Source organism: Hippopotamus amphibius, chromosome 2, assembly GCF_030028045.1.
Source record: "Hippopotamus amphibius kiboko isolate mHipAmp2 chromosome 2, mHipAmp2.hap2, whole genome shotgun sequence".
In the NCBI taxonomy this organism is placed as follows: Eukaryota; Metazoa; Chordata; class Mammalia; order Artiodactyla; family Hippopotamidae; genus Hippopotamus; species Hippopotamus amphibius.
In genome coordinates, this window is record NC_080187.1 from 4,886,446 (window position 1) to 4,901,021 (window position 14,576).

At 46.7% G+C, this 14,576-nt stretch overlaps 1 protein-coding gene and 1 non-coding gene across 3 annotated transcripts in view; one reads left to right on the forward strand and one right to left on the reverse strand.

Annotated features, from left to right (window-relative positions):
• MED27 (mediator complex subunit 27) overlaps positions 1–14,576 on the forward strand; it is a 208,021-nt gene that overhangs the window by 70,169 nt on the left and 123,276 nt on the right. The window lies entirely within an intron of this gene.
• Positions 13,623–13,729, reverse strand: LOC130846879 (U6 spliceosomal RNA). Its single transcript, XR_009051674.1, has one exon. It is a non-coding gene; the product is annotated as a U6 spliceosomal RNA (small nuclear RNA).

The following is a 14,576-nucleotide window of genomic DNA, read 5'->3' on the forward strand; positions in this document are numbered from 1 at the left end:
GTGTCAGAGTTTTTGGGAATTTCCTGGCGGTTCAGTGGTCGGGACTCGGCTCTTTCACTGCCGTGGCCCGGATGCGATCCGTGGCTGGGGAACTAAGATCCTGCATGCCACGTGGTGGGGCCAAAAATAAATACATAAATAAAAATGTTTCAATAAATAAGTAAAAAAGAATGTGCACATATATTTTAAAAGTACCACAGTTGCCACTGAGGAGAGGCATTGCACAGAGGGAAGAGTGGTGGAGCCTGTGAGCACCATTGACTTATTTATTCAGCAGATATGTACTTGGGGCCTACAGGTGGTTGCTTCTGTGCTCCGTGCTGAGGATTTGGAGATGAACAAGGTAGAAGTTTGGCTTTAGGATGCTCTTAGTAGAAACAGAGGCACACACAGGTAGCAGAGGAACATAGTCAAGTGTGCCAACCCCTAAGGACGTGGTCCTGACGTGCCCGAGAAGGCCACGGGCAGGATGCTGAGACGTATCCCCTCGGGGAGCCCCAGCCAGACTTCACTGAATGTCTCTTCTGCTAGGTGTGAACGATGGAGGCTTTCCTTTATGGAGAGCTAGATGCTTTCTTGCCTCGGCCTACAGGATTCTAAGGAAAGGGCTTATTTCTAAACGGCGGAGGAGGCCGGTGAAGGACCAGGGGCTGGGCCTCTTGCTCGCCTGCCCCTGGAGCTCTGCGTCTATCCGTGCGGTGGCATTTGGGCTTCTGCATCAGCTGTGTCAGCAGTTGGGTGGCGCGGAAGCTGCTGCCACAAAACCACTGGCTCTGCCTGAGTGCGCTGAGACCACAGGCGTGGCAGGAACACATTTGTGCCATGCGTTGATGTGTTTGTTTTTAAAATGCGGTTGGCTTTAATAGCAGTAGTCTTTGAAGACTCAGATTCCCCCCTCTGAGTTCCCAGAGGATTAGTGATTTGTGGGATTAGTGATTCATAACTTTCTGCCCCTCCAGAGAAGCTTGTAAGGAGACAGAGATGTTATTCATCATGAAAGGTCTTTGATCCTGTATTAGCGTTTAGAGGGCACTGGTGAAGTGACCTCCCATCCCTGATTCCCGAGTGTTCGTGTTAAGTCCTTTGCAGAAGGACACTGTCCTTTTCATAAATGAGCTGTGTCTCCTGTTGCTGGGTAAACACCGTCGGCCTTTGACCCTCGTAGGACTGGGATCAGCCCAGGAAGTGGCCATCGTACGTGATTGATCTGTAAGTTGCATCCTGAGATTGCTGTGTACTTTCTGTGCAGCAGCTGGAGCCACGTTTACTTGTGCTCTCTTAGACAGCAGTCTCATCTCCACGGTGCATAGTGTAGCGTACTTTTGTGGCAACATGGGATGTTGGTTTTAATCAGTGTGGCCAAGCCGACTGGCCTGTGACTCCTGGGTTTCAGCAACTTGGCCTGAGGAAATGCTGGCTTTCACTGACAGCCAAGGTGAAGGACTCTTGTGTGTTCTTATTTTGCAAATGTAGATCTCATTTAGGTTTGAGCAAAAAAACATAAATTGTTTTACAGAAAGGCTATTTTTAAAGTATTACCTGCCCCCTCCCCAGAAGTCGTGAGGCCAGGCAGTTTCTTTTGTATCACCTTATGGTTTGTGAAAAGGTCCTGCCTACGAAATTAAAGGCCTCCGATAGGCTGCCTTCTCGCCAGTCACTGGGGATGCACCATCCCCGCTCGCAGCCCAGAGCGGCCCTTCTGCTTGTCCACCAGGTCCAGTCCCCTCTCGCCTGCTCCCAGCCATTCTCCATGGGTCCCTGGTTCTCTCTTGCTCCATCCGTGCTCCCCTTCTCCTGAATCACTCCTGGGAGAAGGCAGACGTGCTTATTCCAAAACCATCTCCTCCTTCCGGCTCCCCCCTCCCCTCCTCTTTACAGCGAACCTCCTTGAAAGCGTTGACTGTGTGTGTCTCCGGTTTCTCACCCGCTCTGGGCAACAGCAGTTCTGACCTCTGTCCCTGTTCCCTAGTTTTTCCTCTTCTAGAATTCCACGTAAACGCAGTCACGCAGAGCCTAATACTTTCTTGCTGGTTTGTTTTGCTTGATGTGATGTTTTGGAGATTCATTGATGTTGTGCGTGTCAGTGCTTTGTTCCGTTCTCTTGCTGAATAGGATTCCTTGGTGTTCTTTCGAGCCTGCCAGTGGCACTTCCTCACCGTTTGGCATCTGCTTCAATATTGTCTAATACCTTTGAGAGTGCGGGGAGTCTTCACTTCCTTCTCCTATTCTTGGATGACCTACCTCAGGTCTGAGTAACAGCAACACACAGAAACTGTGTGCAGGGACAAGTGTTGCTGGCGAGAAGTGCCACCAATTCAGGAGGTAACAGGGATAATGACAGCGCACGCGCACCCAGGGGTTCCAGTGTTTCAACAACAGATTGCCTTCAGTACAGCCACTGATTTGGCTCTGGGAGTTTAAGTGAAAGAGGCTCATTTTCTGCCACCACCTTGCACACTAATTCCCAGGAAGACTGTGGACTTGAAATTACACATGGTGCTTATACAGATGATTGGATTCTCTCCAAGATGCATAGTAAAAGCTGCTTCTATCCTTGAAAGGCAGAGCCTCCTGTTGTCTTTTGCTTAATGTGAAACCAACAGGAATCACGGAAAGCAAAGCGGTGACATGAATCCGTCCTTGGCAATTATGAACGACGGGGGCGCTTCTCGTGGTCACGGATGTTTCAACCGAGAGAGGCAAATATTTGCCAGGACGAAGCACACTAAACCCAGAGTCTCTTCCTGTAGCTTCCTGGCCATTACATCATTACCTCTTCTGTTGCTGATTTTCCAGACCTTCTTTACGAGTGTTTTTCCTGAGCCGCACAGAGATGAAATTCCAGGTTTCTGCATTTGCTATACTGTTACAGAAACCTTGATACAGATGTCATTTGATAGTGACTGTGAGCATGCTTCCTTGCAGGGCCTAATTTTCTTCTTGATTACTTGGGCTTTGTTTTGCCTTCCGAGGATCTTGATATTTTGTTGAGGGCAGAATTTGGTTGTATGTTGATATGTTTATATTAAATTCTTCAACTTAGATGGTAGTAGGAGCCTTGAACAAGAATGTTTGGCATCTCCTTTTATTGGAGTTTAGTTTGTCTGTGAGCAAAGCAACAGTGAATACACCATGAATGAGAAGCAAACCGGTTCATTGCTGTGAACTTTAGAAATACTCAGCATTGTTTCCTGAGTCCCCTTTTCCAGGGATGTTTATTTCCCAGGCTTACTAACTCTGAGCTTGGGTTGGTGAGCAGAGCAAGTGTGTTGTAGCCTGTACCGAGTGTCCCAGAAAGGAAACCGAGAACTTTACGACTGTAAGTTTCCTTGAGTTTGGCAAAAAAGTCATCAAAACTTGAGTAGAAATTCACTAAATCCTCCTTTCCCCTACTGGCAAGTATTAAGTAACAATATTCATTAAATACCACTGAGAGGCTATGTAATAAAGAAATAATCCTAGGCCTTGGTGGCTGTAGCTCTCCAGAAGAATTGAAATTGAGAATATAATTAAAGATTAAAACATTGTTTGCATTCTAGAACATGGAGCAATCTTCCTCTCCATTGCGGGACCATATTAATAAGGAAGAGATCAGTTTCCAATAACCAACCCTACAGAAGCTCATTTATTAACATCAGTCATGTTTAAGCTGTCTGACTCAGCACTTCTTTAGCCTTTTTCCTACAAGACCGGAGCTGTGTCCAGGAAGAGTGAGGGATACCAGTCTTATCTCAAAAAAAAAAAAAAATTATCCAAATCTGTTCCGCATCCTGAGTTTGGAGAGCAGTGTTCATGTGGCAGGGGTTACCTGTATGTGGCGCCTCAGTCCTGTGATACATTGTATCCCTCTGTTTTGTCAACAAAAGAATTTTCAGGCTGTTCAGTTCAACCAGTTTTCTTTACAAAGGTTGAAAGGTTGGTAGGAACTAGTATATACCTAGCTATTTTGAGGTGTTACCATTGTGGCCGGAAAAGGGGTGAGAACACGATAAAATGTTGTCAGCCCGTCTTGACACAGTGACAGAAAGAAGCCTTTGGTGGTCCGATACCTGGTATTCTGAGCTGCTTGCAGTCAGCCTGCACCCTTAACCTCAGAGTGGGAACAGGGAAGAGCCCAGGGCCTTGCCTGATTGGATTGTAAAAGTTTAACTGCACAAGCACCATTTCATTTTCTCCCTCTGCTTTTTTGTTGTTGCTGCTGTTCACATTTGTTTGTTTTCCATTTGCCTTGAAATCGAATCAGAGGGCATTCGAGGCCAAGGGTTTGGAATAGCCTCCTTATGTGTCCAGGCTCCACTGTTGCCTGTTCTTGCTCTTCAGAGTTTGCATTAGAGGGCCCGGAGACGGTGAACTCAGTAATAGTTCTTGAAATGTCCTTTTTTTTTGTGTTTATTGCTTGTGTTATTGGCAGGTGGAGGAGGAAAGTGTCTTTCTCCATCTGTGGCATTGACTGGAGAAGGGAAAATGTGGTTCAGTGACTGGGCAGAAAGATACCTTCAACTCTGAACTCCGGTGCAGCTTTAATTGGGTTGCCCTTGCCTGGCATTTGCCATTGTCTGCCTTGTGTTTTGTTAAGACGGGAAACTCCTTGGGGACCAGGGCTCCCTGTGTGCCTTCCCTGCCTGGCCTTGGATCACGGACCGACGGCTGCGTGAATGAGTCCTGGAGGCTCGTTCCCCTCGATGCTGTCCCTTACCCCGCCCCAGCGGACGAGGCGAGAACGTCTTTTCACAAGGTGTGCTGGATGGCCCTTGGTAAATGGGAAGCGTAAGCGCTGAGTATATAATGGCTGGGAACCAGGTGCGGGAATGCCTGCAGGTGAGCATTTGCAGTTGTGGGTCTGGCTCTGCTGAGCGACGGCGGATAGGACTGGATCTGGAGGCTGGGGAGGCAGGCAGGGGCCTTGCAGCGCCGCCAGCCACAGGGAGCAGCAGGCCCTGGGGGCTCGTGAGCAGGGCCAGTATGGAGAGTGCTGTACGGGGAAGAGGAACCAAGTAGCAGATGCGGATAAATAAGGCGGTCCTTTGTAGCTGTTTAAACCATAATTAGTTCACGTTACTTATCTTTTATCCCCTCTGTTTGGGCAGGAGAAAAATCTCTGGGAGAAATAAACGAGGAATCCCTCATAAATATTAATGTAAAAATCTGTCTATGGAGAATAAATATAGGGACATTTTGTTTTAAACGCTCTGTGTCGTTGTGCTGCATTAGCATACGTGTTGTAACAGCCCCTCTTCTCCCCTTGAGAGAACCGTATTTAGTTCAGCTAATAGCTGCCTGCGAAATCTGCAGCTTGTCGGGATAGTCATACTTGAGATGGACAGGAGAACTGCTGTGCTCGCCGGCTTCAGCCGGACGGATTCCCTGGGGTTCCCCCGCTCTCAGAGGTGCTGCCCCCGGCAGGAAGCCAGTAGCAGGTCGTGGGTCCCGTCTCATTCCCTAGACCCTCCGTCTGGACCTTTGCTTCATGCTCTCTGGTTTCCTACTGTGTGCACATGTGTGTACTCATGTGTGTGTGTGTGTGCTCATGGGTGTGCGTGTTCACACGCGTGTTTGTGTTTGTACCTCCCACTCTGCAAGCATTTATCAAGCCCTCTCTGCAGGCTAGGTGTATGCTTGATCAAGCTGGCAGTCTGAAGGTGTAGAAGTACTCCTGTCTGTCAACAGACGGAGAAGAGAATGAGTTCCCCTTGAAGCGCGTTAAGTTGGAGGTGCCCGTGAGCCTTGGGGAAATGGTGTGATGGACCTGACTTGCTTTAAGATACTCCAGCCCCCCCCCCCCAGAAGTGTTGGGGGATATGATAAAAATAGTCGTTAATTGTTGAAACTGGATCATGAGAATGTAATACTGTCGATGAGCTCATTGTACTGTTTTATCTACTTTTGTGTTTTATTTATTTATTTATTTATTTATTAGCTACGTTGGGTCTTTGTTTCTGCATGCGGGCTTTCTCTAGTTGCGGGGAGTGGGGGCTACTCTTCATTGTGGTGCGCGGGCGTCTCATGGCAGTGACTTCTCTTGTTATGGAGCACAGGCTCTAGGCGCACGGGCTTCAGTAGTTAACGGCACATGGGCTCAGTAGTTGTGGCACATGGGTTTAGTTGCTCTGTGGCATGTGGTATCTTCCCAGACCAGGAATCGAACCCATGTCGCCTGCATTGGCAGGTGGATTCTTAACCACTGTGGCACCAGGGAAGTCCTACTTTTGTGTATATTTTTCAAACTTTCCCAACAAAATGTTTTTTTTTTTGATATATGGGTCTAGAGCTTAGATTGTTGCTGAAGAAGTCAGCAGTGTAGGGATGGTAGGAGAAGTCTTGGGAGTGGGTAGAATCTGCCAGGGGTGGTGGAGGGAGACCAAATGAGGGCACGCAAAGGAGGTGCTGGCGAAGGACGCTGCCACCCTGCCCAGCCCTGCCCCACCCGTCAAGTGGCAGTTCAGCCCCTTACTGTCTGGTTCTGGTCCTGGCCTCGCTCTCAGCTGATCTGTCCTATATTTATCTCAGACCCTTTGTGACACAGACTAAAATTTAAGACTCCATGTCTTCCATAGATACTGAATCAAAGAGAAATTGCATAAAATAGAAAACTATAATAAAAAACCTGACCATTAAGCACCAAGTCGAATGTGGCAGCCTGCAAAATCAGTTTAAAAATTATATTTCATTGCATCCTCTAATTGCATTTCTCCTTTACAAGGTGATTTTATCCAGGAAGACAGCTGTCGAGTGTGGTTATTACATCACTCTGGCCGTTGGTGGGCAAAGGAAGAAAAGAAATGGGTGGTTGTATAGTACACTCATCAGATAGAAGCTTGGTTTTCTTTTTAAATCCCTTTTTGCATAACAAAGAGAGCTTCAGGATTGTTAATATTTCACACTCTGCCGTTCCCAACCCACTCTGGTTGTAAGTGAAACTCTCTTTCTCTCTTTTAATCTTTCTGTTCTTTCTTGGAATGGAAAGTAATTTTGCTGGTCTCTTGATGTGTGTTTTTCTTTCTCTGCCACGTGGGCTGTTAGTAACCCGTAGATTTTGGCCCAGAAAGTCCCTATTTAGAGTTATAATCGTCGAGAAGCACTGAGCCAGCGTGTCTGTTTGTGCTGAAAACTGTTCTGTAAGCTCTAACAGGTACAGTGACCTTGGTAACATGGAAACAGGCATGAGTTAGGAAATGGTTTTGTCTCTGAGCTTGAGTCTTTTAGGGCAGAATGGATTTTGATCTGATGGTACCAGTCACTCTGATAGTCCTCATTGATGGCAGATACATAGGAATTTTTAATAATAAAAAAACCACCCTATTTTCAGCCCAGGTTACACTTATTTCTAGCTTCCTGAGACCTTAGGTATATCATCTCCCCAAGTTTGCTTAGTGTGAGGGAACCAACCATTGTCTTTCGGTTTGGAAGCAGTTTCTCAACATAGATTAAGCTCTGAGCTCAGGGCTTGCTGGTCCTTAGGATGAGCTATCAAGGTCAGTCCTCACTCTGGGAATGTTCTGACAGCTGGGTAGCAGTGGACTACAGCAGGCTCCCGCGTAAAGGGACCAACCAGCCAGATGTGGGGGCCCAGCTCTTTTCTGGAGATGAGGTAGCCTTGAGAGCGTGATTCCCAGCCCCGGCTGCACAGTAGAATCACGTAGGGAGCTCTTTGTGGGGAGAAGCCCATCACCTGTATTCTTAAACAGCTCCCAGGATAGTTCCTGTTTGCACCTGAGATGCAGGACCCCTGCTCCAGGAGGGGTGCAAGGAACACTCCAGGGATGGAGGTGTCTGGGAAAACACTTGTTAGAGTGTCTATAAGATGAGGGCAAAAATTGTTGTGGGGAAGATTTTGGTAGAGTCTGTTTGCTCAAGGCCACTGATGAGAACCTGCTGGAATTTAAAACTCAGAAGAAGGTGGATCCTAACTTGATTGCTTCCTTGTCAGCTTCCGGATGTATCCAGTGTCATCAATACCTCATTTCCCCGACCAGCTTTATTTAGCTTTGTGACTCTTTGGTCCACAGGATAAGATAGTCTGGTGATACTTTTTTCCTTTCAATGTGTTTTTATTTTATATTAGTGGTTGGTCCTTCTAGTTAAACTAGTATCTACAGCTAAGCATGTTTCATTGTCGTTTTGGATGCTTTTAAATGTATTTATGTAAATCAGGAGTCCACAGCTTAGTTTATTGCTGATCTGATGTGTATTATTTTTCTTCATAGCTTTTTTTTTCACAGCTTTATTGAGGTGTACAAAAAATACAGCAAGTCGCACATGTGTAATGTATGTATAGTTTTGATGTACCTGTGAGACCATCGCCTTTCCCACCAGGATCAAGAGAATGAGCATACTCATCACCCCCGGCTTTCCTTGTGCCCCTTTGTGATCTTGCTCACGCCATACCTCCATCTCCGCGCGACCGCTGAGCTGCTTTTAGCTGCTGTAGATTAGCTTACATTTCCTAGAAGTTTATATAAATGGAATCATACAGTATATATTCTTTTTTTAATGTGATTTTTTTACTCAGCATAATTATTTTGAGATTCATCTATAGTGTTGCATATATCAATAGATCATTTCTCTTTATTGCTAGATAGAATTCCATTGAACAGATATACCACAATTTTGTATATTCATTCATCTGTTGTTGGGCGTTTTCATTGTTTCCAGTTTTTGACTGTTGCAAATAAAACTAGTATAAACATTCATGTACAAGTCTTTGTATGGACATATGCTTTCATTTCTGTTGGGTAAACACATAGGAGTACAATATCTAGGTCATATGGTAGGTGTATGTTTAACTTCTAAAGAAATCGCCGAACTGTTTTCCAAGTGATTGTAGCATTTTACATTCCTGCCAGCAGGGTGTGTGAGTTCCAGTTGCTCCATGTTCTCACCAACACTTGGTATAATCAGTCTTTTTAATGTCAGACGTTCTAATAGTTATGTAGTAGCGTCTCATTGTGGTTTTAACATGCATTTCCTTAATGACTAATGATGTTGAGCATCTTTTCATGTGCTTATTTACCATTTGTATATCTTCTTTGGTGAAGTATAAAAATTTGAGAATTCCTTTATGGCTTTGAAAGGGCCTTAATATAGAGCCTATCAAAGATAAATTATTCTATGTTGCTTGACTGGTGAGAATCTGTCAAGTACCTACAGTGCGCTCATCATTCTGCCGGTTGCTGTGGCAAATTCAGAGGAAATAGTCGTCGGGGACTGGAGCACCTAGTGATCAAACAACGCAGGTTTTACTTGAACGTTTCATGGTGTCTCTTCACCTTTTCCATCTTCTTTCTTGTACTTGTGTCATGGCTGTGGGTCTGGAGATAGGCTTTTAATTTAGTTTGTACTGATTTTTGTGGTGGGGTACTGGTCTCTGGACCACTGGAGTCTAGACTCTTGCTAGTCCTTATCTTTAATTGGTACTTATTTGCAGTCTGCTCTGCTTTTTTATTAATTTTAAAAATAAAATCTGATGTCCGTAATGCTAAATGCCGGATATCCAGTGATGAATAAACCTTCCTTTAAAGAAGTTAGAGTGTCCTGGAAGGCAGGTAAAGAGGCCGTTAGGATTCAGAAGGATATGAAATCAACCCAAAGGAACCAGGAGGGTTCCCTGGAGGATGTAGACTCCGAAAAGTTGAAATTCCCTATAAAGGGACTAAAATATAATGTTGGTGGCTCATATTAGAACAACCCAAGACAGGCCCACTACCCATTTACCCCCTAAAAGGAAGGGGCAGAGGCAAGACTCTGAGAAGTGGGAACTGCTGAATAGGACTGCCCTATCTCACCTCTCACTCTTCTACCCGGCTCTTCTCCCAGAGCCCACTTCCTGGAGTAGTGAAGACATACTGATCCCTTCAGCTCTCAAGGAGACTTGCCTGGGGCCTAGAGCAGCTGCTTATATCACTGTATCTTATGGATATCATCTGTGGGTACCATGATGTAAAAAAGACTGGGAGACTGCCGTGATAATGGGCCTGAGACCCGGTGCTCCTTTCTCTGGTTCTTTTTCTGAGGTGGTTGTTTTCTCTTCTCCCTCTCATCTTTGTCCCTGGAAGCCTTTTTTTTTTTTTTTTTTTTTTAAACTGTTTAATAACCACAAGAGACTTTGCCAGGCTTGGGATCAAGCTTGCAGAAGACCCTAGTCTGTAAGCTTTGGTGGACACTTACTAATAGGACAGGACCACCTTCTGGGATTCCGCTACGTGCCCTGCCCACAGTTTGGCTCCGTTGTGTATTGTTGACCTGAATGTCCTCATGACCCCTCCACTTCTCCCACCCTGCTGTATTTGGGGCTCAGGCAAAGATGTTCCCAGGTAGAGCTTTCAAAGGAATGTAACTCTTGGCTCTAGGAACTTTCTTTTTCTACAGCTGCCTCAGTCCCCCTTACACACAAGTTAGACTTGCTGGGACTTAATGTCTCCAGTGAAGAAACCAAGGGGTTTTTAGCTACAGATTCAATAACCTGTCCCCTCTCCAATCCTAGCCCCACCCATTGCAGTCCCAGAAGTGTTTTCTAGAGTCTTGTTCCTTCCACTCATCTACCCCAACTTTTACATCTCAGTGCCCCAAAGAAAATATCCTTGTAAGTCTCTCACAGTCCTAAATAAAATTTCATTTCTTTTTATCGTATCATTAAGCCAGTATAAATCCCAAGCACAGTAGCTCTAAAAAGATGTTCTTTTCCTATCTGACATATAACAAAATAGAGTTAGATTGTTTTTTTCTCGTTGACTTGGGTACCTTGGGAAAAATAAAATAACTGAAATTAAGTAAATAAAAGACACCAAATCCCTTTTCCTTCTCTTGGCCAGAACTCCCATCTTCTCTTGTCAGTTAAAATGGAGCCCCCCCGCCCCCACGTGTGGTATGCACTTCACAAAGCAGGGGTGGGGCTAGGATGGGTTCTTACAAATTAACCTCACCTCTCCTTTAAAAGATTTTTTTTTTTTACACTTTTTTATTTTTAACAAAGGCCACTTAAATATTTAAAGGTCTCCTAAGACCAATTAATTCAATACAGTTCATCCAGCAGACATTTAGACAGCATGTGGCATTGTCCTCCCTGTTAAGGAGCCTCTGATATTGTTGAGGGACGTGTCTAGAGTGTCATGAAAACCCAGACCCGGAAGAGCCAGGAAGCAGCTGCTTCCCTCCCTTCATTTCACCATGAGGGAAACGAAGGGTGCAGGGAGGGAGATGCTTCTCTCAAAGAAGTCACAGATTTATTAGTAGCAGAGCCAGGACTGCACCCTTGACCGTTTTGTTCCTCTAATACTCCCGCTGATATTCCACCACTGTCTCCCAACTTGGTGGGTGGGGAGCAGTGGAGGAGGAAGAGAGAGAGGGAAAAAAACCCCAAAAGCAGGATATTAAAAAATTGCGTCTTTCTTTAGGTGCTGTTTTTGGATGGTATCGTAGAATCGCCACCCCTCTTTGCTGTTCTGAGATTCCCTACGTGGGGTCCCTCGCTGATTGCTTATTGAGTCTTGCGTGTGAGCCTAGCAGAGGCCACACAGCCCCCTGCTTCTGGTTCTTTGCAAGAAGAAGGGGACGGTTCAGCATTCGTGTGCTAAGAATTCCAGCTTTCTGCTTCAGCGCTCTGTGTGGCCCTGGAGCGCTGCCCTGTTAGCACTGCTTTTTTGGCAGGGAAACAATACTTTATCAGCCAGTAGGAACAGATATTTCTGTTCTGCAAATGAGCCCAGATTTATAGACTCAGAGTTCAAAGAAATGAGATGAGAGATCACCAACCAAAGCCGAATGTACAGTGAGGGGAGAAGCAGCACAGGTCTGCTTAGTGATGAAGGCATCCGTTTAATTCTCACAGTTGTCCTCAGAGGGGTACTGTTACTCTCCTTGCCTTTACCTTGTCCACAGTCTCCCAGCTGGGAGATCGCAGGACTGGGGTTCAGACCTGGGCACTGGGACTCCAGAACCCACACATCTGAGCCGTACAAGGTAGAATTGTGTCTCGTATTCACCTGTGTCATAGATCAGGCTTCTGGAAGCAGATGCTGAGATGGAATTTGGGGTGCAGTATATTTATTATTTTGGGGGTGCAGTATATTATTATTTCCACCTGTCAGAGGAAGGGGAAGAGGCAGGATTGAACAGGGGAAGAGGGTGAACTGTGATGCAGCCCTGACCACGCCCGGTCCGACCCAGGAGGTCTCTGGAGCGAACACCACCTGTAAGAGCTATCCTGCATCGGCCAGAAGGCTTGGCCTTTATAATCCTGCCTCGCGCAGTCACCAGACGCAGGTGACTCCAGGAAGGCCGTGCCGCGATGAGGTGGCTCTCCGAGGCTGTCTCTGGGTGAGCCGACCGCGGGAGGCCGAGTGCTGACTGCACTCCCATAGCCGGGCAGCAAGTTCCTCCCCGAAGTGGGACCTATCGCCGTGCGTCCTTGTCTACCACGCTCTGTCAGCCACGCCACTGTTACTGTACAGCTCAGCGTTGGTCTCTGTTGCTGGCAGTTTGGACATTTGTTGGCATCAGTAACTGTATCAGCTTATCTAAGTGCAAGTCCGTGCTGTTGGGCCCATTTCTGCCACTGTGGCCACTTTGTTCATGGGTCTGTCATGCTGACAATGGTTGACTGATATGAACTGGTCAGGTCGCTTTGTCCCCTTGGTTATTCAGTGCTCTCCCATGGTGGGTGATACACAGATCTTCTGCCCTTCACATTCCGCATGTGTTCATGCACATCTGCACCTTAGACCTCCTTGTCCTCACCTTCCAGTCTTTCCTCCTAGGCCCTTGGCAATCTGACTGGACCACTCATCACTACCCAGGAGCCCATATATTGTGTAACCTGTGCCTCTTGTTTCACCGCACAAGGTTGACACGTTGCTGCGAGTGCTCAGAGCCTTACCCGTCGGAAGGCCTTTCCCTCACTACTGGCTTTGATGCCCACCCCGAGGGAGTCTGTAATGTAGCTGCCATGAGCTTTTGGCTTGTACCCACCTCCCAAAGTGGCCTGTCTGTGAAGCAGGCATGGGCGTTTTCCTCCTCCTCCAGTCGATTGTATGGGATTCCCTGTACAAACAGACGCAAGTTGGAGGAGGGAGGCTGCGACAGCGTGGTGGTGCCCTAGAGCCTAAGGCCTCTGGTTCTGCTCGTGCTGAGTCCAGGATGTACTGCTTCCGTCTCAGAGCTGATTGTGGCAGGGCCTGTGCAACCTGAGGACTTGGTGGGTCTGCTAGCACCCAAAGAGGCCCACCAGACGTGGTGCTTCTTTCCTCGTGATAAGAGATACGAAATGCAATCATTTATGTTTTACTTTATATAGGTGGCAAGAACTGTCAAAGGTCTGAGACTTTTACTGCCCCCCCCCCCCCACTTTTTGCAGGCTAAAATGTTACTTACCCGTCACAGAGATGCTAACAGAAGTCCCACCAAAAGGAGTAGCCAGTCTGTCAGCAGGGTCTCCTTGGTTCCCTGAACCCCATAAGGGGTGATGCATGTGGGCCTAGATGGACGCCTGTGCTCACAGTGGGTTACATCACAGGAGGGGACACTGAGCCTGGGGAACCCACTGCATTATAGCAGCCTGTCAGCAAGCTTGCTCTTTTTTCTTTTTTTTTTTTTAATTTTATTTATTTATTTATTATTTTTTTGGGGTAAAAAATATGGAACGCTTCATGAATTTGCGTGTCATCCTTGCGCAGGGGCCATGTTAATCTTCTCTGTATCGTTCCAATTTTAGTATATGTGCTGCCGAAGCGAGCACAAGCTTGCTCTTTATTTGCAGGGAGATGTTACTTTATCCCTCAAGGCTGCTCACTGCAAACACAACCTTGAGAGATGTCCCAGATAACAGTGGTCAGGGCTGTGCATTCTCAACCTATGCAGTAGAGGCGTGGGGTGTGAGAAATCTGTGGAGGGCCATCTCTGCAGTGAGACATCCTGGCATGCGCCTGGCCCCTGGATGCAGGGGAAGACATAGCATGTATCTCACCAAGGCCTGCAGTGATTGGCCACCTCTTGCTCTTCTGACCTGATCGTCATCATGTCAGGGATCCCTGTGATGATCAGAGGGATGGCCGGACATCCAGGTCTCTTCTTGCTCTGTGATGACAGAGGGCGGACGTTTGCCCTCAGGCAAGACTGTAAGCGTGTACTGTCCCGTGGAATATGAACTGTTTCTGATCTTCTTTTTTGATCAGAATAAAAAGTGCATTCACTAAATCAGTGGCTTTGTATGCTCAGAGGCTGTATTATCCTGCTCTAGAAGAGGTGTTACATCTGACTCAGTGGCTGTGATTTGGGCCACCTTCCTGGTTGAGCTCTCGATAGTCTGCAGTTTTCCTCCAGGATCTGTCTGGTTTCTGCAGGAAAATCGCATGGAGACCACTGCCCCTGCATCCTTGAGATCCTTCAAAATGGTAGTAATTGCTGCCATTGCCCTGGGAGGCAATATTGTTTTTGATTTACTGTCTTGGCTGGGAGACAGTGGTGGGGCAGGGCAGGGTAGTAGCAAACTTCCACTTGGCCTTCTCCACTCTGGATGGTCTTACCCCACAGGCCAAGGACCTAATGTGGTGGTTGTGCCACCTGCTGAGTATGTTGATCTCAAC